This window comes from Rhinoderma darwinii, unplaced genomic scaffold (genome assembly GCF_050947455.1).
Source record: "Rhinoderma darwinii isolate aRhiDar2 unplaced genomic scaffold, aRhiDar2.hap1 Scaffold_974, whole genome shotgun sequence".
In the NCBI taxonomy this organism is placed as follows: domain Eukaryota; kingdom Metazoa; phylum Chordata; class Amphibia; order Anura; family Rhinodermatidae; genus Rhinoderma; species Rhinoderma darwinii.
The window spans coordinates 43,826-71,441 of NW_027464549.1; the positions used below are offsets into that span (position 1 = coordinate 43,826).

Here is a 27,616-nt window from a genome sequence, read left to right on the forward strand (position 1 = left end):
CTTTAACGTCTATGTCATGATCTTGCATTTTGTACAGGGTCTGCAGACGGGTATTGAGAATTTTAAAAAAAGCGTATTTCTCTTTGGCTTTCGCCACGCTTTTCTTAATAAAAAAATCTTTTATTTTCTTTTTCATTTTCTCCCACCATGCACTGATGGGAGTACGTGTGTCTCTTACCCGCCTGCTTTCTTGGTAAAATTCAATAAAATCTGCTAAAACCTGTGGATCGTCTAAAAGGGAAACATTCATCTTCCAGGACTTTTTACATACAATATTATTAAGATCATGCTTTACTTTAAAAGATAAAAGCCTGTGATCTGAAAACACATTGGTTAAAACTTCACAATTAAAAGGCAGTAAATTTTCAGAACAAAAGATAAAATCAATCCTGGAGCTACAGGTGGCGTTGCTCCAGGTAACGCCGGCTTCCTCTGGACTGCTCCTGTTACATTCTTTGTATATATCTTTTAATTTAAAATCAGTCACGATATCCTTGAGCAGTCCAGAGGCCTTGTCATAGTTCCTACTCGTACTGTTGGTAAGCCGGCGTTCTCCTCTCAGGATACAATTAAAATCACCTGCGAGGATAAAAGGCTCAGATGTGTTGATAAAAAGCGGTAAAATCTCCAGCATCCTCGCTCTTTCGTTCTTTTCTGGTGATCCGTAAAAATTTAAAAACTGCCACTTTACACCATCAATAAAAGCTTTAACCATTAAAATACGTCCTGGTAAGATTTCTTGAATAAAATCAATTAAAACGTTTCCCTTAAAAAGAATGGCGACCCCTGCTGATCTGGACTCGTTGGATCCAGACCAGACGGATGGACCATACTTCCAATCCTTTTTGTAATTTTCATATCTCATTGTATGGGGAATGCCGCACTCCTGCAGGAAAAATACAGAGGCTGCCAGGCAAGATAAAAAATTGAAGAGAGCAACCCTTCTCACTTTTGACTTGGCGCCCCTCACGTTGAGGGAGATTCCCATGAGCTCAGACATCGTGGAGAGTTAAAGCAAAATTCTGTTTTTAAAATAATAAATAATAGGCGTACTTAAAATCAGATTTCTCCTCCACCAGCAATACCCGAAACCTCACTTGAACTCATGGCCCCGCCCTCATCCGACTCAACTGAAAAGAGGGACGAGGCAGGAGAAGAACTACTGTCGCTGAGAGCTGAGCCAGCAACACTCACCTCGTACACGGGGAGCCCAGACTCGCACAGCCTCACCTGGGTCTCTCTCGGTTGACCGACTGGGTCCATGTCTGGTGGGTCCCCCAAGGGCCCCGCCTCTCCCCCCTGGGCCCGTGAAGGCCGGTCTAGAGGGGGAGGTTGTGCGCATGGCGGGGTGTCCGATAATACGGAGGGAGCAGTGCCCGTCCTCCTCACCAGTGCAGGCGAGGAGGGGGTCCCAGGAGGAGCCACATCTTTCCGCACGGACGTATCCATCTGCTCCTCCCCTGTCTCCCTCCTACTGGCACGTTCTTGCTTCCCCTTTTTACGGGGACCCACCTGTACCCAGTTTTCTCCTTCCGAGTCGGTCTCTAGAGACCCAGGATTAGGAGCAGGCCCGGCACCGCCTGAGCAACCAGCCGTCTGGGATGCCACAGGTTCATCGATGGCCTGCTCCTTTTCTGCCTTCCTCTTGGCCTGCCGTTTTTCCTTGGCGCTGGGCTCATTTTTATCCCCTGAGGTCGCTGGCTGAGAGGCACCTGTTTTGGCTTCGGCTAGCCGTACTCTTGAAGCCCAGGTACCTCTCTGCTCTTTCGCCGCAACAGCTTGTTCTCCTCCTTGAGGACGGGACTGCTCTGCTGGTGGAGCACGTGGGGGCACCTCGGGTTGCTCATCTTCTTCGCCTCGGTACCTATGTGGACAAGCATAATAAAGATGACCAGTTTTTTGACAAAAATTGCATTTTTTCTCTTCTGTACATTCTCTCATTGTGTGTTGTTTACTTCCACAGTTCCTGCAGGTGACATCGCAGTTAAAACTGGTATGTCCATAGGTACCGCAGGCCCTGCAGAAGTTTGGCATTCCTGAGAAATAGAGGTCGCCATTCACATTCCCAAGTTTAAAACGAGCAGGTGGTAGCTTCGTTTCTTGGGTGGAGGGGTCCTTTATTAGCGTAACAATAAATTTCCATTTGACGGTCCACACACCGCACTCGTTCATAACTCTCCCCAGCAGCTTAACGTTCTTAAAGTATGCAGCAAGAAACGCCGCCACTTCCTGATCTTTCACGTATGGGGAATACATTTTAATCACTACGAGTTTGGTTACTTCAAAAGCATGTTCAATTACCTGGACTCCCAAGGCCATGAGTTCACCTTGTTGCCTCTCAGCTTTTCCCATGGCATCACGGAGGATTCCTTCTCCCATAAAAGTCACGTCGTACACTCCACGCCTTGGGTAGTCCTGGATCGCCAAAATCTCGTTCTTGTGGACCGCCAACCGCTTTTCCAAAATATCGTGGACAAGGAACTTGAGACCACGAGGACCGCCTCCACCCTCTGCCAAGATAAATCTTGCAGTATTCCTCAACCGGGCGTATACCGGCACCGCATCAGGTCCGCCTGCCATTTGCGTGGCCAGGTCGGTACCGCACAGCTTGCGCTGCGCCCTTTGGCTTTAAGGAGACACACCAAAGGGCTGGGGGGGGGGATCGCAACTCGTTGCTCAGGACTAAGCCTCTCTCCCAAATAGCAGCACGGGGGTGAAGTCCAGGCGAACCTGGACGATCCCCCGAGGCCGAGAGAGAGGGTACCTGAGCACCTTCTGACTAAAAACCTCCTGTATAAATACACTTGGTCTTAGCCAAAAGGCCGAGAAGCGATAACCCGAACGGGCCGCGCGTTGCCCGAGCCTGCCCGATACTGCTGTTCAGCCCTTGCAGCGATTCAGCCTACTTCTAGGCAATTCCATGGGGCCCTGCAGGCTCACACACTCACAGCTACACGGGAGGTGAATAAAGGCCGGAGAGGAAGCCAGACAGGATTTGCTTCTTTTGCTTGCACCACAATGCAGTGCTGAAAGAGGAGGAATCTACATAAAAACGCCTTCCTGGCAACGCCCAAATGCCCTGCTGCCATGCAGATAAACACTGGCAGCGGCAGCAAGTGCATGCCCACAGCCACCCCTTGTTCCTTCATACCTTGTATCAGCTGTAATCCAGTCCAGTCCAGTGCTGCCTGCTGAGCAGCACTGACCAACACTGCCTGGGCCCAGGCTTTTATCTCTGAGGCCCCATTATGATGTCAGAAAGCTGGCTCTGGCTCCTCAGGGCTCCACTATGACACGTGCAAAGTTCCGTCTGAACTTTATATAAGACGGTGCGGCTCAGTCAGTCACTCAGTGTTGCCTGAGAGGGCAACACTGCAACAGCCGGCCGCCAGGCTGTCTTTTTTTGCACAGCTAGTTGCCTCCAGGAGGCCACAAGAGGGAGACAAGGGACTGCAAAATGGAAAATAAGCATCCACCAACTTTACAGACAACTTCTCCTTGCTCCTACAACCTCCATCCTTGCACAGTTTGTTATTCTTCTAGGTAACATAGTAACAAATCCAAATTGCTGCTCTCTTTGTAGGCAAGCAAGGCTTTGTTGCAACTGCAATTCTTACTCCTTCTTGAAATGTAGGGACGACAGTACATTCCATCACATCCATCTAGTGTACACAGGTAGGTCCATTGTGGCGGGCGGGCGGGCGGGCGGGCGGGCGGCTTTAATGGCTGTTTGCTGTTCCCCTACTCCACTCCACTATTTGACTGTGGTGCTGCATCAATCAGTGGCTGGCTCAGGTGCAGCTCTTTAACTTACCTAAAAGGGAGGGCGGAGAGAAGACAAGGAATGTGAATGAGCTGTTCCAATGTGAAATGCCGGAAACACAGACACACAGACGACACAAAACAAGAGGTGGCAATGTATTCATTAATTGCATTTAATCAATTAGCTCATTATCACTCATGCATTGTCCAACAGGTGTGGAAATAATGGGATTAAAAGGGGAGATCCCTTCAGAAAGACAGAAACAATGGCAAACACAAAAAACACTTTTGGAATCTGATTTTAGTCAACACATAAGGAAAGGGTGCACCGGTCCTGGAAATACTGCAATACCAGGTCAATGCGTGGAGTGGACAGAGCAAGCTCTATTTCCATCTCCCTGTTCTAAAAATCCATTTAATATATGGTCCCCAGATAGGGGACGTATCAGATATTAAACTGATAAGAACAGATAAGGTTTCCACTCAGATCCGTCTCGAGTTAAATTTTAAACTTCAAATTTAAAGACTTGATCATCATTATGAAAAAACCAAATATAATTTTAATTTCTCTCTCTTTTTTTTTTAAAGTAAAATTAATAAAACAAACCGTTTCTTAAAGCGATTACACCAAGCATATCCACAAGATGTTCTCGAAGATCTTGACCGTCCCATTCCAAATTTACAATACATGCCAACCAGGTTGGCACTTCATATCTCTCCAGAAAATCCGGTACACTCCCTCTCAAACAGGTTCGTACCCGCCTCCGAACCTTCTCAAAATTAATTTTATCTCTTAATCCCTCCACGTCTTTTACTAGTTTGTCTCTTTCTGCTCTATCTTCATCTGAAACTACATTTTGTTCCACAATTTTTCTCCTTTTTGTTTCATCACTTTTTCCAACTTCAACACTTTTCCCCGCTCCTCCCTTTTTCTGTGGCTTATCCTCTTTTTGTGGGGTAACTTTCTCTTCCTTTCTGTTAACTATCACTTCCTTTCTTTTAACTGTCTTCTTACTCTCCTCCTTTGCTTCACTTATACTTTTTTTTGGACAATTTTTAAACACATGCCCTTCTTCTCTACACATGTTACACACTTTGCCCTTCTCACAATCATTATACTTATGACCTTCCTTAAAACATTTTGTACAAATTATTTTTCCACAATTCTCCTTCTCATGCCCATACTCTTTACAATTGTGGCAAAAAATCCCCATTCCAAAGAAATACAGATTCCCACTTGCACTGCCAATTTTAAAGCGTGCTGGAGGAAGCAATAAGTTTCCAGCCTCTCCAACTGCCTTAAACTTACACAGGAATTTCCATTTACCTGTCCAGAATCCAAACGGATTAAAGACCTTACCCTTCTCCACCACTTCCTCACAGAACTTAGTGAGAAACCACATAATGTCATCCTTATTTACATAAGGTGAAAACATTTTGACAATCACCAACTTTTTACTTGGAACAAAGTGTGGTGTTACTGTCACACCAACCAGTCTTGGATCCTGCTTCTTCTCCTTCAAAGTGTCCAGAAATTTCAAATAAATGTCCTCCGTATGAAAGGTGACGTCGAAACATCCTCTTCTTGGATAGTCCATTACAGACAAAATCCATTGTCTCTCCAACTGGAAAAGACCAAGCAACAGTACCTTAGTTAGGAATTCCAAGTCCTTGCCTTGTCCTCCAGATTCCTCCATAGAGAAGCGAACCGCATTCCGAGTCCGCATGTAGTCAGGAATTTCCTCCATCCTGCCGCAATAGAAGCCAACGATCCAACGAAAATCCAACGAAATCCAAACGAAATCCAAAGATAATACCTTCAGCACCTAAATGCCAGGCAAGTGATCGCTCCCCGTTGCCCTGGACTAATCCTCCTCCCCAATAGCAACAGAGGGGTGAAGTCTCTCCTAAGAGAAACGATCCCCCCAGGCCAAGGAAAAGGGTACCAGGGCACCTCCTGACCAAGAAACAAGGCAATACCCTAAAGTACTACACTTGATCTTAGCCAAAAGGCCGAGAAGCGATAACCCGAACGGGCCGCGCGTTGCCCGATACTGCTGTTCAGCCCTTGCAGCGATTCAGCCTACTTCTAGGCAATTCCATGGGGCCCTGCAGGCTCACACACTCACAGCTACACGGGAGGTGAATAAAGGCCGGAGAGGAAGCCAGAAAGGATTTGCTTCTTTTGCTTGCACCACAATGCAGTGCTGAAAGAGGAGGAATCTACATAAAAACGCCTTCCTGGCAACGCCCAAATGCCCTGCTGCCATGCAGATAAACACTGGCAGCGGCAGCAAGTGCATGCCCACAGCCACCCCTTGTTCCTTCACACCTTGTATCAGCTGTAATCCAGTCCAGTCCAGTGCTGCCTGCTGAGCAGCACTGACCAACACTGCCTGGGCCCAGGCTTTTATCTCTGAGGCCCCATTATGATGTCAGAAAGCTGGCTCTGGCTCCTCAGGGCTCCACTATGACACGTGCAAAGTTCCGTCTGAACTTTATATAAGACGGTGCGGCTCAGTCAGTCACTCAGTGTTGCCTGAGAGGGCAACACTGCAACAGCCGGCCGCCAGGCTGTCTTTTTTTGCACAGCTAGTTGCCTCCAGGAGGCCACAAGAGGGAGACAAGGGACTGCATAATGGAAAATAAGCATCCACCAACTTTACAGACAACTTCTCCTTGCTCCTACAACCTCCATCCTTGCACAGTTTGTTATTCTTCTAGGTAACATAGTAACAAATCCAAATTGCTGCTCTCTTTGTAGGCAAGCAAGGCTTTGTTGCAACTGCAATTCTTACTCCTTCTTGAAATGTAGGGACGACAGTACATTCCATCACATCCATCTAGTGTACACAGGTAGGTCCATTGTGGCGGGCGGCTTTAATGGCTGTTTGCTGTTCCCCTACTCCACTCCACTATTTGACTGTGGTGCTGCATCAATCAGTGGCTGGCTCAGGTGCAGCTCTTTAACTTACCTAAAAGGGAGGGCGGAGAGAAGACAAGGAAGGTGAATGAGCTGTTCCAATGTGAAATGCCGGAAACACAGACACACAGACGACACAAAACAAGAGGTGGCAATGTATTCATTAATTGCATTTAATCAATTAGCTCATTATCACTCATGCATTGTCCAACAGGTGTTGAAATAATGGGATTAAAAGGGGAGATCCCTTCAGAAAGACAGAAACAATGGCAAACACAAAAAACACTTTTGGAATCTGATTTTAGTCAACACATAAGGAAAGGGTGCACCGGTCCTGGAAATACTGCAATACCAGGTCAATGCGTGGAGTTGACAGAGCAAGCTCTATTTCCATCTCCCTGTTCTAAAAATCCATTTAATATATGGTCCCCAGATAGGGGACGTATCAGATATTAAACTGATAAGAACAGATTTTTTTTAAGTTGACTACCCCAACTTTGGGGGTAACCGTTTATTTAAAATTTTTCAGATTTTACAATAAATCAACATTTTTCAACATTTTTTCAGAGATTCAGATTTTACAACAATGGTTAAAAAATAAATACAAATTGTCAGATTAAAATCATACAATTTATAAAAGGGCACTTGGTGGCATCATATTATAGAATTCCATTCGCTAAAAAACCATTTTCTACTTAAAACAGGAGAGAATTTTTTGTCTAAAAGATAATACTTGTGCATTTCATAAAAACAAATTCCTAAAATATCATTCACAGATAAAATTTCATGTTTGAATAAAAGAATATTCCTGGCCGCCCACAGAGCTGCTTTAACGCAGTTAGTAATCTTCCATGCCATAATTTTCTGAGTCCTTGTTGGGCACTCCAGACATCCGTAAAAAACGCCTTCACTTGTAATTCTCTTTATTCCGGTTATCTTCTTCATCAAGGGGAGGATTTTTGTCCATATCAGTTGTGAAAAATAGCATTGCCAAAAAAGATGTAAGACTGTCTCGTCATCGCGGCATCCTCCCCTTGGACACGCAGCCGAGTTGGTCAGTCCCCTTCGATGCTGGAATGCCCGGCATGGAAGACACTCGTGGGCGCAGCTCCAGGCCAGATCCTTCTGTGAATTAAAAATGAATTTAGCATTAACCATGCTCCAGATGAATTTGCACTTGTTTTCATTAAAATTGCTAATGGGGGCTATTAAAACATTTTCTTTTATTTCCTTTAAAACATATTTACTATTTTTTACATCTTCTATTCTTTTGTCTTTTAGGTTAAAAAGGTTCACTATTTTTTCTAAAATCTTATACTGGTCTGGCAGGTTAAAAGCATATGGCGAGCTTAAAACAGTAGAGAACCATCCGTACCTCCTCATAAAATAGCCAGTGTTAAAACGGATAAAATAAGACCAGTAGTGTTCCTTAAAAACAGTATTAAGACACAGTGTAAAAAAATGGATTAAAAGAAATGCTTTTATATTTGGAAAATCTTTACCACCCATTAGCTTTGGCAACATCACTTTTTCTCTCCTGAGCTTCTCCATCCTAGAATTCCATAAAAATGTAAAACATGCCTTGGTAATCTTTTTTAATAAAATATCAGGGGGAGGGAAAACCATACTTAGATATAATAAAATTGGTAAAATCACCATTTTTGTGATTAAAATTTTTCCCTCCATTGTCAGTTTTCTAAGATTCCATAAACAAATTTTCTTATTAACTTTTTGTGCCACCAAGTCCCAACTGATAAAACCATTGTTTGACTCATTGAAGGAGACCCCTAAAATCTGTACAGACTCCGACACAGGGACTGGAATGTCCTGTAAAATCATGTTGCCAATATTTAAAATATTACTTTTATTAAAATTGACTTTAAAACCGGAGGAGCAGCAAAATTGGTATATCTGTTGTAATGCTTTTTGCAGTGACGGGGCGTCCCTGCACAGGACCGCGACATCATCCATGTACCCCACTACTTTTGCCTCTAGTCCCCCCCCGCCCGGCAGGGGGACTCCACATATCTGCCTGTCATTCCTCAATCTGCAGAGTAGAGGCTCGATCGCACATATAAAAAGTAGTGGGGACAAGGGACACCCCTGCTTCACTCCGGAGTTTAAAAGGACATCCTGTGTCTTAAAACCCTTTACTAAAATCTTGCTCGTGCAATTTTCATAAAAGGCCTTCAGAGACTGTAAAAAACCTTCTGGTATACCCATCTTTTCTAAAACCTTAAAAAGATAAAAATGTGATACTCTATCAAAGGCTTTCTCGAAATCTATAGATAAAACCGCCAATCTGCCTTTTCTCTCCTTCGTATCACTAATAACATCTTTTAAAAGGTTTAAATTGTCCCATATGCTCCTCCCAGGTATCCCACAGACTTGGTTGGAGTGGACGATTTTTTCTATAACAGCCTTTAGCCTATTTGCGCAAATCTTGGCCATTATTTTATAGTCTGCGTTTAGTAAGGTGATAGGCCTCCAGTTTTTAATATCTGTTTTGTCCCCCTTTTTATAAAGCAGGGACACCTCACCTTTCTTCCAGGACCCCGGGAGGGCTTTTGTTCTAAAAACTTGAGTAAAAAGGGAATAGAGATCCTCTTTTAAAACTCCATAAAATGTGACATAAAACTCTATGGGTATACCATCAGGGCCAGGGACTTTACCTGTTTTAAAACTCTTGATGGTATCTAAAATCTCCTGTTCCGTAATATCCTGTAATAAAAAATCTTTGGAGACAGGATTTAAAACAGCGTCAACCTCCTTCAATGAGTCGTTCATCAAATCAACATTAACAAGCTTTATATTAAAAAGATCCGCATAAAATCTGTGTACCTTTTTTAAAACATTGTCAGTGTTTGTATCTCCATCAACATTGTCTAACACGGTATGCTTATCGTTAATTTTCTTAAAAAAGTACCTGGAGCAGGTCTCATTTTCCTCGAGGTGTTTCATTTTTGAACGAAAGACAATTTCCTTACCTCTCTGCTCCAGGCACTGGGAGATCTCCTTCCTAATCTCCATAATCTCCTCCTCCACCTGCATACCCTGTTCTCTGAACTTGTATTGGGTCTGCAGACGGGTATTCAAATTAGCAAAAAAATCCTGTTTTTCTTTTGCTTTTCTCCTTCCGATTTTTATGAAAAAGTCTCTTATTTTTATTTTTATTTTCTCCCACCATGAGACTATGGACATATTTGGATGTCTTACCCGTCTGCAGCCCTTATAAAAGGTAATAAAATCAGATAAAATTTGCGGATCATCTAAAAGGGAAACGTTCATTTTCCAGGCTTTTTTGACAGTATTTTTCCCAATATCATTTTTAACTTTAAAATACAATAATTTATGATCAGATAAAACATTGGGATTAAGATCACATTTAAAAGGCAGTACTTGATAAGAGCAGAATATAAAATCGATCCTGGAGCTACAGTTCACATTGCTCCAGGTGACGCCGGCCTCTGCAGATAAATTGCTATTACATTTCTTAAAAACATCAGTAAGTTTAAAATCAGTAACTATATCTTTTAATAATGAGGAGGTTTTGTCATAATTCCTGCTTACTGAGTTAGAGAACCGGCGTTCCCCCTTTAAAATACAATTAAAATCACCCGCTAAAACAAGTGGCTCTGAATCGTTTAAAAAAAGGGGTAAAATCTCTAGCATTCTAGCTCTTTCATTCTTGTCCGAGGACCCATAAAAATTTAAAAACTGCCATCTAATACCGTCTATAAAAGCTTTGACCAATAAAATTCTACCTGGTAAAATTTCATTAAAACTGTCAATTAAAACGTTCCCTTTAAATAAAATGGCGACACCTGCGGCTCTGGAATCGTTAGACCCGGACCACACTGAAGGTCCGAGTCTCCAGTCTTCCTTATATTTGTTGTAGTTCGTGCGATGTGGGATACAGCATTCCTGTAGGAAAAAAACGGTGGCGGAAAAAATAGAAAGATAGTCAAACAGGGCAGCTCTTCTCGTCTTAGAATGCACGCTCCTAACATTTAAGGAAATGCCACCTAACTCTGCCATGAGGAAAAGGGAAAAGAGACAGTCTTATGTAATCTTACCCGAGGTGGCCTCAGCAGTCCTCGGCGTTACCAGAGACCTCACTCGAACTCTCATCGCCCTCCGACTTCAAACCGACTGTATAAGTTGAGGAGATTGGAGAGGAACTCATGTCAGACAGCTGACCCCCCGCCATACCTGAGGCACTTATCGCAAATGGGTCCCAGATGGACTCCACGGGCAAGGTTTCTGGAGCATATTGTATGGCAGCCTCCTCCCCTACGATAGGGGCAGGAAACGCACTCGCGGCCGTTTCCGGGACTTCTGTCACCTCAGAGGTAGCTATGTTTGTCTCCCCCAACTGGCGAGAAGGGGGGAGACCTTCAGCTGGTGCTTCCGGGGGCGCGTCAACTGGTTTCCCTGCTTTCGCTCTAGCAGGTACTCCCATCGGCACCCCCGCTGCCACCTCTGAGTACGCCCTACGCCTTTTAGTCCTTGCTGCCGCTCCGCCCGAGTCCTCTGCCTCAGGTACAGGCTGACCCAGCACCTCCTGCGGCCCAGGCGGATCAGCTTCATCCGAACTACCCATCTCCTCCGTTTCCTGAGGGGGCTTTTTCGTCCGCTGATCACTGGCTCTTCTCTTAAACCGCCTTTGCTCCTTTGGGTCACCTGTTTGGGGGGGTCTGCTGGAGGTGTCCATGTCATCTGCCTCTTCACCTCTTGGTTCCTCTCCTTGTGCGGGGGCGATCTGGCCTGCTGGCTGCTCTGGACGCCTCGGCCGGACCTCGGGTTGTTCCGATCTGTGGGGACAAGTAGCATATAGATGACCAACTCGGCTGCAAAAACGACACCTTTTCCCCAGAGGGCAAGTTTTGGCTTCGTGCTCAGAGCTGCCACAGTTCCTACAGGTGCTTTCGCAGAACTCTTTGGTGTGACCGTACTTTTGACATTTTCTACAGAATGGAGGCATTCCTGTATAAAAAAGATCTCCTGCCATATCACCTAATTTAAAGCGTGCTGGCGGCAACATTATCCCCCCTGCTGTATTGGCATCTCTATAACAAGTTACTAAAAATCTCCACTTTGACGTCCAAACTCCAACTTCGTTCATTATTTTGCCAATACATTTTACACTTTTGAAATAGGGGGATAAAAAGGACATCACATCTTTTAAATCAGCAAACGGGGTGGTACATTTTTATCACAATCATCTTAGTGATGTCCAACACATGTTCGTAAAATTCAATACCGTCCAGTCTCGGATCGTTTTTTACCATGTATGCCGCCAGCAGATCTTGGAACACTCCATTCTGTACAAAAGTTATGTCGTATGTTCTTCTCCTAGGATAGTCTTGTACCGCCAATATCTCCCGCTTCTGAATGTTGAAAATGCCAACAAGCACGGTCTCCACCAAGAACTTCAGGCCGCAGGTCGTCGCCTTCTCTTCTGATACAATTACACGGATTGTATTCTTTATCCGGGCATACGCCGGTATCTCACCAGGACTTTCGTCCATGGTGAGGGGTTTTCAAGGAAAGTTACGCCACCCGTTGGTGACGTAACGTCTACGCAGCTTTTCCCCTTTTCGGCCGAAGCCTACACGGGGGATATGTGGATCGCAACTCGTTGCTCAGGACTAAGCCTCTCTCCCAAATGGCAGCACGGGGGTGAAGTCCAGGCGAACCTGGACGATCCCCCGAGGCCGAGAGAGAGGGTACCTGAGCACCTCCCAACTAAGACCAGGCAGCACTGACTACAAGTAACCAGCACTACACTTGATCTCAGCCAGAAGGCCGAGAAGCGATAACCCGAACGGGCCGCGCGTTGCCCGAGCCTGCCCGATACTGCTGTTCAGCCCTTGCAGCGATTCAGCCTACTTCTAGGCAATTCCATGGGGCCCTGCAGGCTCACACACTCACAGCTACACGGGAGGTGAATAAAGGCCGGAGAGGAAGCCAGACAGGATTTGCTTCTTTTGCTTGCACCACAATGCAGTGCTGAAAGAGGAGGAATCTACATAAAAACGCCTTCCTGGCAACGCCCAAATGCCCTGCTGCCATGCAGATAAACACTGGCAGCGGCAGCAAGTGCATGTCCACAGCCACCCCTTGTTCCTTCATACCTTGTATCAGCTGTAATCCAGTCCAGTCCAGTGCTGCCTGCTGAGCAGCACTGACCAACACTGCCTGGGCCCAGGCTTTTATCTCTGAGGCCCCATTATGATGTCAGAAAGCTGGCTCTGGCTCCTCAGGGCTCCACTATGACACGTGCAAAGTTCCGTCTGAACTTTATATAAGACGGTGCGGCTCAGTCAGTCACTCAGTGTTGCCTGAGAGGGCAACACTGCAACAGCCGGCCGCCAGGCTGTCTTTTTTTGCACAGCTAGTTGCCTCCAGGAGGCCACAAGAGGGAGACAAGGGACTGCAAAATGGAAAATAAGCATCCACCAACTTTACAGACAACTTCTCCTTGCTCCTACAACCTCCATCCTTGCACAGTTTGTTATTCTTCTAGGTAACATAGTAACAAATCCAAATTGCTGCTCTCTTTGTAGGCAAGCAAGGCTTTGTTGCAACTGCAATTCTTACTCCTTCTTGAAATGTAGGGACGACAGTACATTCCATCACATCCATCTAGTGTACACAGGTAGGTCCATTGTGGCGGGCGGGCGGGCGGCTTTAATGGCTGTTTGCTGTTCCCCTACTCCACTCCACTATTTGACTGTGGTGCTGCATCAATCAGTGGCTGGCTCAGGTGCAGCTCTTTAACTTACCTAAAAGGGAGGGCGGAGAGAAGACAAGGAATGTGAATGAGCTGTTCCAATGTGAAATGCCGGAAACACAGACACACAGACGACACAAAACAAGAGGTGGCAATGTATTCATTAATTGCATTTAATCAATTAGCTCATTATCACTCATGCATTGTCCAACAGGTGTTGAAATAATGGGATTAAAAGGGGAGATCCCTTCAGAAAGACAGAAACAATGGCAAACACAAAAAACACTTTTGGAATCTGATTTTAGTCAACACATAAGGAAAGGGTGCACCGGTCCTGGAAATACTGCAATACCAGGTCAATGCGTGGAGTGGACAGAGCAAGCTCTATTTCCATCTCCCTGTTCTAAAAATCCATTTAATATATGGTCCCCAGATAGGGGACGTATCAGATATTAAACTGATAAGAACAGATTTTTTTTTTTTTTTTTTTTTTTTTTAACCCTCAGAGGTAAAAATATAAGTTCATTATATTTTTTGCACCTCAAACACTTTCACCAAACTTACACTCTGTATTTAGTGCGTTTCTTTAAGCTCATCATCGGGTCAATGATTTTTCTTTTTTTAAACATATTTATTTACATTTACAATTAAACAAAAAAGGCATACAATTCCATCACCTTAGTCTAAACCCTTCACTCCACCCACCATTTATACTTTAACTACATACCTCCACTTCAAAAATTTCCAAATACCCTCTGCATCTGCTTCCCCAAACCTTTTCTTGTCCGACAAATATACCACATACATTCTATCCAAAATCATCCTCAAACACCCTTCTACCGTCACTTCCTTTCTTCTAAAGACATACAAATTCCTTACATCCCACAAAACTTCTTTAATGATTGCTAACATAATACACCACACCCTCTGTTTTTTCCTATCTAACATTCCCAACCCAAACATTATTACCTCAAACGTCAGTTTTTTAACCCCAACCACCTCTTTACACAAAGGACTCACACCCTTCCACACTTCCTGAGCCACATCACAATTCCAGAATAAATGTAAAATACTTTCACACCCTCCACACCCCACTCTTGGACATGCTTCACTCCTCCCAATCCCACGATTTCTTTGAAACTCTCTCACAGGCAACGCTCCATGCATACTTTGCCATACAATCTCTTTCTGTCTATTTGTTATCCCATCCGTTTCCAAACTCTTCCATACTCTCCCTACATTCACCCTTCTCACCATATTTATAAGACACTGCACTTCTTTTCCTTCAATACATCTCAACATCTCTTTTTTATTTCTCAACTCATCACCCTTCCCCAACAACTCATAGCTTTTCAAAAACTTTTCCACATACAGATACCACTTTGGACATATAAGTGCATACGGCACTCTTAAATCTCTCCCTATCCATCCTAATCTGCATAACACACTCCCACTCAGATATCTTACCATACATGCAAATTTCCAATCACCTCCCATCATCCTTCTTACTGCAAACACACTATTCACTCCCAAATATACCTCAATATTAGGAAACCCCATTCCCCCATTCTTTACACTTTTCCTCACAGTCTCTCTCTTCACTCTCTCCATCTTAGAACCCCAAAAAAATACCATCAACACTCTATTCAATCTTCTCAGCATCATAGACCCTGGCGGAAAGACAAAAGCAACATACAACAAAATTGGTAAAATCACACTTTTAATCACAAGAATCTTCCCAGCAAAAGACAATTCTCTCAAACGCCAGAAATTAATTTTCTTAATAATCTTTTTACCAACATCCTCCCAACTTTCATTCCCATCCAATTTTTCATCAAATTTCACCCCCAAAATCTGAATCGCTCCTTCCACACATTTTACACCTAAATCTTCTCTCCTCCGAATGTTCCCAAACCTCTTACATTCACTCTTATCCCAATTTACTCTAAATGCAGATGCCCCACAGAACAAAGCAACTAACAACTTTGCACGCCTTACCGCAGCATCGGATTCACAAATCACACACACATCATCCATGTATGTTAATACTTTTACTTCTATCCCACCACACCCAGGAATCTTCACACCTCTCATACATTTATCCTTCCGAAACATCTGTAATAAAGGCTCAATCGCACAAATAAAGGCAATCGGAGACAGGGGACACACTTATCTCACCACCAACCCATCCATTAATGAGAATCTTACTATACACATTTTTATACAACACTCTTACAACATTCACAAAGTCACTAGGAAAACCCATTCTTACCAAAACTCTAAATAAAAAATCATGTGCCAAACGATCAAAAGCCTTTTCAAAATCAATTGACAGAACATTCAATACTTGTTTCCTCTCCATGCTATCCCATATCACATCTCTCAGCAAACACAAATTCTCACTAATCCTCCTCCCCGGCACTCCACACACTTGCTCCTCCCCAACCACCTGACCAATCACATCTCTCATCCTATTTGCAATCAGCTTAGCAAACACCTTATAGTCCACATTCAACAAAGTAATCGGCCTCCAATTTTTAACATCATTCACATCCCCTTTCTTATAAATCAAAACCACCACCCCACTTTTCATACTTTCAACCATCCTACCATTCTCCCACATAAATTTATAAACTTGCACCATATCATCCTTAATCACATCCCACATTTTTATGTAAAATTCCATCGGTAACCCATCATCCCCTGGGGTCTTATTCACAGCCATACTATCCAACACTCTCTTTACTTCATCCTCCTCAATGTTTCTCATCAAATTTGCATATTCAATTACTTCCACCCTATTTTCAATCATACTCACCACTTCAGCCTCCAAGTCCCTATCAATCTCTTTCACTGCATACAATTCTTTATAAAAACTTTCAACCACAGAAAACACTGCTTTTCCTTTCACCACCCTTCCATTTTTATCATACACTCTCACCAAATCCTCCTTTTTCCCCACTACTTTTTTGAAAAAATACCTAGAACATTTTTCCCCCTTTTCCAATTTATCTAATTTTGACTGATACATAATCTTTCTACCTTTTTCTAACAACCATTCCCTCATCTCATTTTTCACACAATCAATCTCCTCATCCACACTCCAACCTCTCTTTTTAACCTTCTGGAGAAAATTTAACCTTATATTATAACATTCATACCTCTTCCTCCTCTCCACAGCTTTCCTATAACCAACCTTTCTAAAAAACACACGTGTTCTTTCTTTAACCCAATCCCACCATGTTATTATATCCACAAAATCACCTTTTTTCTCACACCAAAACCTATATGTATCCACATATTTTCCACAAACACTCTCATCATCCAACAAACTCACATTCAATTTCCATAAACCCCTCCCACTCCCACAATCCTCATCCCAGACCAACTCACACTTAATGCACTCGTGATCAGAATATCCTACCTTCATTTGCATATATCCCTTACCCATCACCCCCTTAGAAACAAAAATCATATCAATTCTACTGCTGTGTCTCCCACTATCCGCATAATAAGTATCTACTATAGGGTTAACACCACACAGGTGCACTACATCCCTCAATCCAAAATCAGTGAGTACAGACTTTAGCACATTCCCAGACACATCCAAATCCCCTCTAGTATCACAGTTAAAATCCCCCACCCACACAATATGTTCCCTACCTAGCAAAAACAGTTTAATTCTCTCAAACAACTCCACTCTCTCTTCCTTTTTTGCAGACGCATACACATTAATTACACGCACATTCACACCACATACTTTTATAACCACTAACAGGCACCGCCCCTCCTCAATCACTGTGTAGCTACAAACCTCCACCCTGCTACTCCTAACCAACACCCCAACACCATCATTTCTATTGTGACTAGAACATGACCATATTGCTGCACCAAAACCCCACTCCTCCTGCTTAACTATATACTCTATCCCACACTCCTGCACACAAATTAAATCTGCTCCACTGAAAGACAATTCCTCCAAAATGGCTGCTCTCCTGGCCCGGTTTTTAAACACCCGGACATTGGAAGACAAAATTTTAAACGACATTTTATAACTGCCCTAGGCAGAAAAAGGTGAAAAAACACAAAGCAGAACCCTCAAACTTTCCGGGTTAAAGGCCCGGGAGAGTTTTCTTCACTAGTCTCATACTCCATGTTCGGCTCAAACAATGCCTGAAAGGCGTTCGCCGTCTCCACACTTTGCGTCTCCACCACTTCAATTCTCTGTTTTTTTGGAAAGTTCCCCACTCTCTGTGGGCGAAAAGACATCTCCACTTCTCTCACTGGACTCAACACTCCAGAGGAAGACCATTCTGATATCCTCTGAGATTCTTCTACCACAGGGCTTGGCATGTCCTCAATGAAAGTTTCCTCAATTGCCTGCACCTGCGTGCTATCTCGCTCAGCCTCAGCCAATATTGCATCAAGGATTTCTTTCTGCCTTTGCTCCTCCACCTCCCTTTCTATCCTTAACTTCTCATTGGCTTCCTCTTGCTTCTGGATATTCTTCTGTCTCTGTGCCTCTCTTTCCTTTTCCTCTTTCTCTTCTTGCCCACTGGGCAATCTCTATACAGGTGCCCCACTTCACCACACAAATCACACGATCGGGGTTCCGTACATGCACCTGCCTCATGTCCAGCCATCTTACAATTCCTGCACACCTTCACCCCAGGGCAGCACTCCTTAGTGTGACCAAACTGGTGACAGAACCGGCAAAATTTTGGCATATTTTGATAATACAAATATCCTCTATAGCCAGCAATGGAAAAGGACAATGGAGGGCTCTTAACTCCACCAATACAATCCGGGTCCAGCTTAAACTGGACGAAAAATTTATAAGTTCCATTGAACACTTTCAATGAGCTGGTCATTTTGGTTCCCCCTTTCACACTGGTGCAATATAAACTCAAAAAGTTCTTGATTAAGTCCAGCTGGGTAAATGGGTTGAAGACATGTACAAATAGTACCCTCTCTCCCATAGCAAATAGAGGCACAAAAGAGACATTTTTCAAAACCTCACAGTTAGCATTCACTTTTAAGGCTTCATAGAAATTTAAACAGTCATTTTCTTCTTGAAAGGACACATCATACAATCCTTGCTTTCTGTTTTCTTGCACGCAGAATAATTTATAAAGAGGGATACCTGCCATGTCGACCACCAGCTTACTTCCAACAAATTCAACGGTGTTCTTACCAGAATCACTTGGGTCTACCTTAATTCGAATGGTTCTCTCCACCGGTGTTGTCCTTGCTGCATCCATGCTGACTATACCTGCCGATCCACGATCACAGAACGATCACCACTCTGGTTCCTCCCAAGGGAAAACCCGCACCCCCTGACCAAGACCAGAGCAATAAACTCTGATCTTAGCCAAAAGGCCGAGAAGCGATAACCCGAACGGGCCGCGCGTTTTTTTTTTTTTTTTTTTTTTTTAACCCTCAGAGGTAAAAATATAAGTTCATTATATTTTTTGCACCTCAAACACTTTCACCAAACTTACACTCTGTATTTAGTGCGTTTCTTTAAGCTCATCATCGGGTCAATGATTTTTCTTTTTTTAAACATATTTATTTACATTTACAATTAAACAAAAAAGGCATACAATTCCATCACCTTAGTCTAAACCCTTCACTCCACCCACCATTTATACTTTAACTACATACCTCCACTTCAAAAATTTCCAAATACCCTCTGCATCTGCTTCCCCAAACCTTTTCTTGTCCGACAAATATACGACATACATTCTATCCAAAATCATCCTCAAACACCCTTCTACCGTCACTTCCTTTCTTCTAAAGACATACAAATTCCTTACATCCCACAAAACTTCTTTAATGATTGCTAACATAATACACCACACCCTCTGTTTTTTCCTATCTAACATTCCCAACCCAAACATTATTACCTCAAACGTCAGTTTTTTAACCCCAACCACCTCTTTACACAAAGGACTCACACCCTTCCACACTTCCTGAGCCACATCACAATTCCAGAATAAATGTAAAATACTTTCACACCCTCCACACCCCACTCTTGGACATGCTTCACTCCTCCCAATCCCACGATTTCTTTGAAACTCTCTCACAGGCAACGCTCCATGCATACTTTGCCATACAATCTCTTTCTGTCTATTTGTTATCCCATCCGTTTCCAAACTCTTCCATACTCTCCCTACATTCACCCTTCTCACCATATTTATAGGACACTGCACTTCTTTTCCTTCAATACATCTCAACATCTCTTTTTTATTTCTCAACACATCACCCTTCCCCAACAACTCATAGCTTTTCAAAAACTTTTCCACATACAGATACCACTTTGGACATATAAGTGCATACGGCACTCTTAAATCTCTCCCTATCCATCCTAATCTGCATAACACACTCCCACTCAGATATCTTACCATACATGCAAATTTCCAATCACCTCCCATCATCCTTCTTACTGCAAACACACTATTCACTCCCAAATATACCTCAATATTAGGAAACCCCATTCCCCCATTCTTTACACTTTTCCTCACAGTCTCTCTCTTCACTCTCTCCATCTTAGAACCCCAAAAAAATACCATCAACACTCTATTCAATCTTCTCAGCATCATAGACCCTGGCGGAAAGACAAAAGCAACATACAACAAAATTGGTAAAATCACACTTTTAATCACAAGAATCTTCCCAGCAAAAGACAATTCTCTCAAATGCCAGAAATTAATTTTCTTAATAATCTTTTTACCAACATCCTCCCAACTTTCATTCCCATCCAATTTTTCATCAAATTTCACCCCCAAAATCTGAATCGCTCCTTCCACACATTTTACACCTAAATCTTCTCTCCTCCGAATGTTCCCAAACCTCTTACATTCACTCTTATCCCAATTTACTCTAAATGCAGATGCCCCACAGAACAAAGCAACTAACAACTTTGCACGCCTTACCGCAGCATCGGATTCACAAATCACACACACATCATCCATGTATGTTAATACTTTTACTTCTATCCCACCACACCCAGGAATCTTCACACCTCTCATACATTTATCCTTCCGAAACATCTGTAATAAAGGCTCAATCGCACAAATAAAGGCAATCGGAGACAGGGGACACACTTATCTCACCACCAACCCATCCATTAATGAGAATCTTACTATACACATTTTTATACAACACTCTTACAACATTCACAAAGTCACTAGGAAAACCCATTCTTACCAAAACTCTAAATAAAAAATCATGTGCCAAACGATCAAAAGCCTTTTCAAAATCAATTGACAGAACATTCAATACTTGTTTCCTCTCCATGCTATCCCATATCACATCTCTCAGCAAACACAAATTCTCACTAATCCTCCTCCCCGGCACTCCACACACTTGCTCCTCCCCAACCACCTGACCAATCACATCTCTCATCCTATTTGCAATCAGCTTAGCAAACACCTTATAGTCCACATTCAACAAAGTAATCGGCCTCCAATTTTTAACATCATTCACATCCCCTTTCTTATAAATCAAAACCACCACCCCACTTTTCATACTTTCAACCATCCTACCATTCTCCCACATAAATTTATAAACTTGCACCATATCATCCTTAATCACATCCCACATTTTTATGTAAAATTCCATCGGTAACCCATCATCCCCTGGGGTCTTATTCACAGCCATACTATCCAACACTCTCTTTACTTCATCCTCCTCAATGTTTCTCATCAAATTTGCATATTCAATTACTTCCACCCTATTTTCAATCATACTCACCACTTCAGCCTCCAAGTCCCTATCAATCTCTTTCACTGCATACAATTCTTTATAAAAACTTTCAACCACAGAAAACACTGCTTTTCCTTTCACCACCCTTCCATTTTTATCATACACTCTCACCAAATCCTCCTTTTTCCCCACTACTTTTTTGAAAAAATACCTAGAACATTTTTCCCCCTTTTCCAATTTATCTAATTTTGACTGATACATAATCTTTCTACCTTTTTCTAACAACCATTCCCTCATCTCATTTTTCACACAATCAATCTCCTCATCCACACTCCAACCTCTCTTTTTAACCTTCTGGAGAAAATTTAACCTTATATTATAACATTCATACCTCTTCCTCCTCTCCACAGCTTTCCTATAACCAACCTTTCTAAAAAACACACGTGTTCTTTCTTTAACCCAATCCCACCATGTTATTATATCCACAAAATCACCTTTTTTCTCACACCAAAACCTATATGTATCCACATATTTTCCACAAACACTCTCATCATCCAACAAACTCACATTCAATTTCCATAAACCCCTCCCACTCCCACAATCCTCATCCCAGACCAACTCACACTTAATGCACTCGTGATCAGAATATCCTACCTTCATTTGCATATATCCCTTACCCATCACCCCCTTAGAAACAAAAATCATATCAATTCTACTGCTGTGTCTCCCACTATCCGCATAATAAGTATCTACTATAGGGTTAACACCACACAGGTGCACTACATCCCTCAATCCAAAATCAGTGAGTACAGACTTTAGCACATTCCCAGACACATCCAAATCCCCTCTAGTATCACAGTTAAAATCCCCCACCCACACAATATGTTCCCTACCTGGCAAAAACAGTTTAATTCTCTCAAACAACTCCACTCTCTCTTCCTTTTTTGCAGACGCATACACATTAATTACACGCACATTCACACCACATACTTTTATAACCACTAACAGGCACCGCCCCTCCTCAATCACTGTGTAGCTACAAACCTCCACCCTGCTACTCCTAACCAACACCCCAACACCATCATTTCTATTGTGACTAGAACATGACCATATTGCTGCACCAAAACCCCACTCCTCCTGCTTAACTATATACTCTATCCCACACTCCTGCACACAAATTAAATCTGCTCCACTGAAAGACAATTCCTCCAAAATGGCTGCTCTCCTGGCCCGGTTTTTAAACACCCGGACATTGGAAGACAAAATTTTAAACGACATTTTATAACTGCCCTAGGCAGAAAAAGGTGAAAAAACACAAAGCAGAACCCTCAAACTTTCCGGGTTAAAGGCCCGGGAGAGTTTTCTTCACTAGTCTCATACTCCATGTTCGGCTCAAACAATGCCTGAAAGGCGTTCGCCGTCTCCACACTTTGCGTCTCCACCACTTCAATTCTCTGTTTTTTTGGAAAGTTCCCCACTCTCTGTGGGCGAAAAGACATCTCCACTTCTCTCACTGGACTCAACACTCCAGAGGAAGACCATTCTGATATCCTCTGAGATTCTTCTACCACAGGGCTTGGCATGTCCTCAATGAAAGTTTCCTCAATTGCCTGCACCTGCGTGCTATCTCGCTCAGCCTCAGCCAATATTGCATCAAGGATTTCTTTCTGCCTTTGCTCCTCCACCTCCCTTTCTATCCTTAACTTCTCATTGGCTTCCTCTTGCTTCTGGATATTCTTCTGTCTCTGTGCCTCTCTTTCCTTTTCCTCTTTCTCCTCTTGCCCACTGGGCAATCTCTATACAGGTTTTTTTTTTTTTTTCTGATTTTAGTCAACACATAAGGGAAGGGTGCACCGGTCCTGGAAATACTGCAATACCAGGTCAATGCGTGGAGTGGACAGAGCAAGCTCTATTTCCATCTCCCTGTTCTAAAAATCCATTTAATATATGGTCCCCAGATAGGGGACGTATCAGATATTAAACTGATAAGAACAGATTTTTGATTGAAAAATGCTTTATTGACAATCAATCGTCATCATACAAACATTACTGCGACGCAGCGCGAGCCATGAAGCAGCAAATAATAAATAATAACAGTCGTCAAACATAACATGACAGTATAATACACAGTACAGGCTAGCCTATGCTATACATTACACCACATGCTACACTAACATTCTTGCATTCACTAAAGCCAAACAACAAAGCATTACAGACAAGTGATGGGATAGGGGAGTGGGTAGGAGGGGATAGGGAAGCGGGAAATCACAGGCCCGAAGCTTTATTGAAAGACAACACACAAGAAGGGAGAGTGGGGGGAAGGGGAGTATCAGTCCTCTTCCTCATCGACGTCCGGGCTGTCCCAGGTGGAATAGTCTCTGAGCAGGCTGTGGATCAGCCTGCGGCAGTCCTGGACGGACACACTCTCTCTCCGCAAAATCAGACGATTCCTGGCGAACCATATAGCGTCCTTAAAACAGTTCATAAGGCGCCAGGCTTCCTGGATTGCTCCATCCGTGGTATTCCCAGGAAATAGTCCATAAAGTACCGAGCGGTACGACAGTCTGTTCCTGGGAACTGAGTCCTTGAGTTCGTGTTCCAAGGCTTTCAACAGACCCTGTGCAAAGGGGCACTGCCAGAAAATGTGCAAAGATGTTTCCTCCGTGAAGGGGCACCTGGGGCAGTACCGGGTCTTGCACAGGTTGCGGGCATGCATGAATGACCTAAGAGGCAGTCCTCCCTGGATGGCCATCCATGAAATGTCCTTGTGCCCGTTGGTCAACCTGCCAGATGACACGTTAGTCCAAACAGTCTCCAACGTGTCGGCATGAAGCCCTGGAACAAACTCCAGTGAGTCCTTTGCTCTGATGTGCTTGTGGATCGTCTTAGGTTTCCACAAGTCGGGCTTAAGACCCTCCAGTTGATGCTCCCTCACAAACCGGACGACATCTCCGTAGAACCAGGGAGCGTGCCAGTTGTAAGGGAAGGAGCTGTCCCACTTATCCCAGCCAAAACCTCGCCAGAGGGGAAGGAGGAAGTAGCGGGACATGGCCTTGCCCGCAGAGCCGTTTGCTGTCCTCAGAGTCCTACGAACACAGTCACAAACTGGTGACAGAACCGGCAAAATTTTGGCATATTTTGATAATACAAATATCCTCTATAGCCAGCAATGGAAAAGGACAATGGAGGGCTCTTAACTCCACCAATACAATCCGGGTCCAGCTTAAACTGGACGAAAAATTTATAAGTTCCATTGAACACTTTCAATGAGCTGGTCATTTTGGTTCCCCCTTTCACACTGGTGCAATATAAACTCAAAAAGTTCTTGATTAAGTCCAGCTGGGTAAATGGGTTGAAGACATGTACAAATAGTACCCTCTCTCCCATAGCAAATAGAGGCACAAAAGAGACATTTTTCAAAACCTCACAGTTAGCATTCACTTTTAAGGCTTCATAGAAATTTAAACAGTCATTTTCTTCTTGAAAGGACACATCATACAATCCTTGCTTTCTGTTTTCTTGCACGCAGAATAATTTATAAAGAGGGATACCTGCCATGTCGACCACCAGCTTCCTTCCAACAAATTCAACGGTGTTCTTACCAGAATCACTTGGGTCTACCTTAATTCGAATGGTTCTCTCCACCGGTGTTGTCCTTGCTGCATCCATGCTGACTATACCTGCCGATCCACGATCACAGAACGATCACCACTCTGGTTCCTCCCAAGGGAAAACCCGCACCCCCTGACCAAGACCAGAGCAATAAACTCTGATCTTAGCCAAAAGGCCGAGAAGCGATAACCCGAACGGGCCGCGCGTTGCCCGAGCCTGCCCGATACTGCTGTTCAGCCCTTGCAGCGATTCAGCCTACTTCTAGGCAATTCCATGGGGCCCTGCAGGCTCACACACTCACAGCTACACGGGAGGTGAATAAAGGCCGGAGAGGAAGCCAGACAGGATTTGCTTCTTTTGCTTGCACCACAATGCAGTGCTGAAAGAGGAGGAATCTACATAAAAACGCCTTCCTGGCAACGCCCAAATGCCCTGCTGCCATGCAGATAAACACTGGCAGCGGCAGCAAGTGCATGCCCACAGCCACCCCTTGTTCCTTCACACCTTGTATCAGCTGTAATCCAGTCCTGTCCAGTGCTGCCTGCTGAGCAGCACTGACCAACACTGCCTGGGCCCAGGCTTTTATCTCTGAGGCCCCATTATGATGTCAGAAAGCTGGCTCTGGCTCCTCAGGGCTCCACTATGACACGTGCAAAGTTCCGTCTGAACTTTATATAAGACGGTGCGGCTCAGTCAGTCACTCAGTGTTGCCTGAGAGGGCAACACTGCAACAGCCGGCCGCCAGGCTGTCTTTTTTTGCACAGCTAGTTGCCTCCAGGAGGCCACAAGAGGGAGACAAGGGACTGCAAAATGGAAAATAAGCATCCACCAACTTTACAGACAACTTCTCCTTGCTCCTACAACCTCCATCCTTGCACAGTTTGTTATTCTTCTAGGTAACATAGTAACAAATCCAAATTGCTGCTCTCTTTGTAGGCAAGCAAGGCTTTGTTGCAACTGCAATTCTTACTCCTTCTTGAAATGTAGGGACGACAGTACATTCCATCACATCCATCTAGTGTACACAGGTAGGTCCATTGTGGCGGGCGGGCGGCTTTAATGGCTGTTTGCTGTTCCCCTACTCCACTCCACTATTTGACTGTGGTGCTGCATCAATCAGTGGCTGGCTCAGGTGCAGCTCTTTAACTTACCTAAAAGGGAGGGCGGAGAGAAGACAAGGAAGGTGAATGAGCTGTTCCAATGTGAAATGCCGGAAACACAGACACACAGACGACACAAAACAAGAGGTGGCAATGTATTCATTAATTGCATTTAATCAATTAGCTCATTATCACTCATGCATTGTCCAACAGGTGTTGAAATAATGGGATTAAAAGGGGAGATCCCTTCAGAAAGACAGAAACAATGGCAAACACAAAAAACACTTTTGGAATCTGATTTTAGTCAACACATAAGGAAAGGGTGCACCGGTCCTGGAAATACTGCAATACCAGGTCAATGCGTGGAGTGGACAGAGCAAGCTCTATTTCCATCTCCCTGTTCTAAAAATCCATTTAATATATGGTCCCCAGATAGGGGACGTATCAGATATTAAACTGATAAGAACAGATTTTTTACTTTTTTATTGAATTATTCAGAAAATACAATACATTATATCAGAAGAATTTTTCAAAACATTAACAACAGATAAGAACAAGGAACATCAAAGTCCTGACATCAGAAAAGCAACTTAATCTTGCAGAAGCATATTCCATAGATGAATATTCCAAAGGCTTTTTGCTTTCCTCAGTCCCAACCTTTTTTTGTCCAGGAGATAAAAAACGTACATCTCACTAAGAGCCAACTTAATACAGTCCTTCTCTGTAATTGAATCACGTTTAAAAAGCAAGATGTTTCTAACTTTCCACAAAGCCATCTTTATACAATTTACAGTAATCCATAGAACTCGACTCTTTTCACTTGTCGGGACATTAAAAACACCATATAGTATTACTTCATGATTCAAAACATTAAGATCGGATACAAATTTCAACAGAGAACCAATATAACGCCAAACATTTTGAGCATAAAAACAATTCCAAAATAAATGTAGAACTGTCTCATCATTAAAACATCCTGCTCTCGTACATTTTGCAGTTCTAACTAGCCTTCTCTTATGTTGAAAATCTCGGGTAGGTAAACATTTGTGTACAATTTGCCATGCTAAGTCCTTGAGTTCATTTGACAGGAAAGCCATATTGGTCATTCTCCATATTTTTTGAGTCCTTTCAACAGAATAATTTAAAACCATTGATAGTTGTTCATTCTTCCTAACTTCCAAATTTAATTTTCTTGTATTACTTAAAACATTTGCATCAAAACCACTAATATCATACATATGAATAATTCTTTCTAAAATAGCATAATGAATTGGGGGAACATATAGAACAGGCGATGTTAAAGACAAGGTTATCCATTTTCTTTTCCTAAAAATATGACCAGCAGCATATCTTAGAAAATACGACCAATAACTATGACCGTGTAGGCCATTAAAACACATAGAAAAGAATTTCACATATAAAAACCTCTTAATGTTTGGTACATCTTTACCTCCCAATTTCTTTGCTGTAAACATAACCTCTCTTTTAATTTTATCCATTTTTGAACTCCATATAAAATGAAAACAAATCTTATTTAAAAACTTTAAAGTGCATTCTTTCGGTGGGAAAACCATGCTTAGATATAACATTATAGGTAAAAGCAGAGATTTCATAATAAGTATCTTCCCCTCAATAGTTAATTTTCTCATTTTCCAAAAACTAATCTTCTTTTGTACTTTCTCTTTCACTATAGACCAACTTTCTTCTCCATTATTTCCACTATCAAAGATAATCCCTAAAATCTTGATCTTATTATATTGCACTTGTACTTCTGTA

The 27,616-nt window shown here is 43.1% G+C and overlaps 3 non-coding genes and 3 pseudogenes across 3 annotated transcripts; all 6 read right to left on the bottom strand.

Moving 5' to 3' along the window:
- Nucleotides 1–4,080: 4,080 nt before the first annotated feature.
- LOC142734369 (U2 spliceosomal RNA) lies at nt 4,081–4,265 on the bottom strand. The gene has a single exon (XR_012880341.1). It is a non-coding gene; the product is annotated as a U2 spliceosomal RNA (small nuclear RNA).
- A 1,411-nt stretch (nt 4,266–5,676) lies between these two features.
- Nucleotides 5,677–5,787, bottom strand: LOC142734376 (U2 spliceosomal RNA; annotated as a pseudogene).
- Nucleotides 5,788–7,003: 1,216 nt separating this feature from the next.
- LOC142734365 (U2 spliceosomal RNA) lies at nt 7,004–7,184 on the bottom strand (annotated as a pseudogene).
- Nucleotides 7,185–13,739: 6,555 nt separating this feature from the next.
- On the bottom strand, nt 13,740–13,939 carry LOC142734363 (U2 spliceosomal RNA). The gene has a single exon (XR_012880338.1). It is a non-coding gene; the product is annotated as a U2 spliceosomal RNA (small nuclear RNA).
- A 9,032-nt stretch (nt 13,940–22,971) lies between these two features.
- Nucleotides 22,972–23,145, bottom strand: LOC142734379 (U2 spliceosomal RNA; annotated as a pseudogene).
- Nucleotides 23,146–26,157: 3,012 nt separating this feature from the next.
- Nucleotides 26,158–26,348, bottom strand: LOC142734377 (U2 spliceosomal RNA). The gene has a single exon (XR_012880344.1). It is a non-coding gene; the product is annotated as a U2 spliceosomal RNA (small nuclear RNA).
- Between the last annotated feature and the right edge of the window lie 1,268 nt (nt 26,349–27,616).